Below are 3,345 nucleotides of genomic sequence, written 5' to 3'. Positions count from 1 at the left end.
GACTGACCAGATGACTACCGGGGTTTCTCACCCTCGGCACTGTTGGCAAGTTGGGCCAAATAATCCTCCGTTATGGGAGACTCTTTTGAGCACTGCAGGTTGTGGAGTGGTATCCCCAACCTCTGCCTAACAGATGCCAAGAGTAGCTGCCCTCTCACTCCTCCTCGTGATAACCAAAATATCTCTAAGGTATTGCCAGTTGTCCCTGAGGACCACTGAAGAAGTCAGGAGCATCACAGCCTACTCACTTCCTGCATTTACCTGGATCTTGACCTTTTATGTTTCATCTCTTCTCAACCCCGTGTTACTCTCTTGGATGTGAAAACTTCTTTGCCTTTAATTATTTGACCTTGGTATTCTCTTAGACTCAATTTTGGACTTGCCTGCTGATGCCTCTGTTCCAGATGGAACACCTTTGCCTCAACATTCCATCAGTCCTTAGATTCAGTACCGAACCTCAGTATGGACTTCCCTAATGTGTGTCTCTCTCAGATCTGCTTGTGATATCAAAGGCAGATTATACAACCCTCAGGGAAGGAAACTGTCTCATTTCTGGTGACCTCAGTTCTAGTGTCAGCTTGGTTGTTATCTTGGTTTTTTGGTATCTCCTTCTATTGGTTAAATAGATTCCTTGAGCCTCAACTTCCTTATCTTCCAAATGAAGTACTGATTTCTGTCCTCATTGCTTTAAAGGTTTTCAAGGTTTATATAAGGTAATTGATATTAAAGTGCTTTGGAAAGATTAAAAAAACTCTTCTGCAGATATAAGGGAGTATAATAGTAACAGTGTTCCTGATTCCGTGCAAGCCTACAGAAAGTTACAGATAAGCTGTATCTCTATCCATTTAAAGGGAACATGAAGCTTGCTCCTGTCTTTTCTGACATATTGAGAGTGAGCTAGAATTTTCTAGACTGGACATTGGGGAGTCTCTTTTACTGTTTTGGCACCAGACTGGTCTGGCAAAATTCAACTTACCAACCCAAGTACTAATGTCAAATAAGGTTTGTGTTCTGCTTGAGGGAGAAAAATATTTTGGGTATCCACATAGTTCTCTGAAAGAAGTATGAGCTCCATACTCAGTGTTGAATTTTAAATGACTGCCAACCTCTCTCTTCTGTCATCTTAATGCTCCCAGCCCCTAAACATGGGGGGGGGGACACTCCTGTTCCTCCCCCAGTTATGGAGAAGAAAATGAGAAAAGCTCAGTAGAGGCCCCATGGGGTATATTCCAGCATTTGGATCTGTAGCAGTTTTCTAGGCACACCTAGTACATTTCCCTCATGAGGCCATTGCCATGTCCTCATCTTGGACCTTTAAAGCAGCTTCACCTCTCCCTGTGCAGGAGGTGTGTGTGCTTGTGTGTGTATTGATAATATGTGCACACTCCCTGTCAGGGTTCCTTCCAGCATATAGCAAATGCAGAAATCAGAAGGTCAAGCATTCCTAGAGCACATTTGTGACTTAATGAACAGGAACAGAAGAGGATAATTCTCTTTAAAGGTCTCTTTCCCAGTGAATGTTTGAGAATTACCACCTAGAAACCCTCCACATATAAACTAGGACTAGACTTCTCCAGTCAAGAGACTGAATAGATATCACGAGCCAAGCAGAAGTGAGCTGGAAAGTCCTTGTCTGAGCTTGCCAAGAGGCTTAGCCTTTATTTCAGGGTCAGAACCCTATCTTCTTTTGCCCAACTTGGAAATGAGGAATATATGTGCTTAGTATTCAGATGTGTCGTCCTTGAGAATGTGAACATTGAAGATAGCCAAGCAAGGGGAAATAGGTCAAAAGATACTGCACATAGTTAAAAATAGCCACCGCAGAAAATGTGTTTCTGTTTGGCATCATGCCTCTTCACGTTCACTTTAATTGGCCATTTGGCGTGCTGTGTAAAGCAGACAGCATTTCACACCTCTGGGACACAGGGGTTATGGTACTCTGTTGATGGCTCCAAACCACACAAATTGGAGACTAAGGTAGTTATTTCTACAATTAAAGCCAAAATTGCTTTCCTTTCATGTCAGCAAAGAGTCTAGCTCCAATGCAAAAATGTCACCCTTCTCTGTCTGCAGAGAAGCTATTCTCTGTTGAAGGCCTTCCCCTCCCCCTGCCTGACCACTCATTGCATGGTGTCAGATGATGTCACATGTCTAACCTTCCATTACACTCTGGCTGAGCCAACACAGCTGGATTCTCAGCCAACTATGAAGTTTAAATTGGTAATTCCAAATCTGTTCTATAAATTCCAGCAACAGTTGATTTGGCCAGAATTTCAATGTGATCTTCATGCCTGAGTTAAAAAAAAAAAAAAAGGAAGAAAGAGAACTAACTAGTCTCTAATGATCTACCTCAGGGAATATGTGAACCATTGAATTCAACTTTTTCTTTTTCTTTTTTTAAATAAAGTTGCCTTCTTTTTTTTTTGGTCCTTCTCCCCTGTTCCACTGTTTATTATGACTATGGAGCCATGAACTTTGTCAATGGCCTAGGAAGCTCTGACTCTGTATTTATGACTAGGTAAGTGCATACTGTGAACATACGACTTTTTAAAATGATTTTATATAGAAATATTAGAGATCAAGGAATAGAAGATTTTATTTTGCTTTGTAATAGAGCTGCAAATCAGCATATGTTCTGGTAATCTACAGGAAACAGCACTGTTTAGGGGAAGTGATCTATCTACAATAACTAGTAAATAGAACTTACTAGGAACTAGGAGTTTGGGGACTTTATAAAAAGCACTTTAGAGAACATTCTAACATTTGTCCAAAAGGATATGACAATTCTAAGAACTATGGTGTGCCAGATGTTTTAAATTACTGAGCTCTCTCCCGGAACTCCTTCTCTACTTCTCTGGAGAAAAACATTTAGGCCTCTAGCCCCATATCTTTGAAATCCAGTGTTTTTTTGTGGGTTTTTTTTGAGATTTTATTTATTTATTTGACAGACAGAAATCACAAATAGGCAGAGAGGCAGGCAGAGAGAGAGAAGGGGAAGCAGGCTCCTGCTAAACAGAGAGCACTATGTGGGGCTTGATCCCAGGACCCTGAGACCATGACCTGAGCTGAAGGCAGAGACTTAATCCACTGAGCCACCCAGGTGCCCCTGAAATCCCATTTCATAGTTATCTCCTTCACTGGATTGCTTACGGTCCCTGCCTGGTTAAGTGAATATGGAGGGGTCCTGTGGAATGAGGTAGTGTGATCCAGTCACAAGCAATTACTAAAGGATTGTGAAAAGCAATAATTTCAAAAAATGTAGAATTGAGGATTATCTGAGGATAACTATTGTAAAATTGGAAATCAAATAACAAAATAGAAGAAACAAGCCAGTTGCTGGTCCCC

Source organism: Mustela putorius, unplaced genomic scaffold (genome assembly GCF_011764305.1).
Source record: "Mustela putorius furo isolate JIRA1106 unplaced genomic scaffold, ASM1176430v1.1 tig00003845_pilon_pilon_pilon, whole genome shotgun sequence".
Lineage (NCBI taxonomy): Eukaryota > Metazoa > Chordata > Mammalia > Carnivora > Mustelidae > Mustela > Mustela putorius.
Note: the sequence above shows the minus strand (reverse complement) of the source record.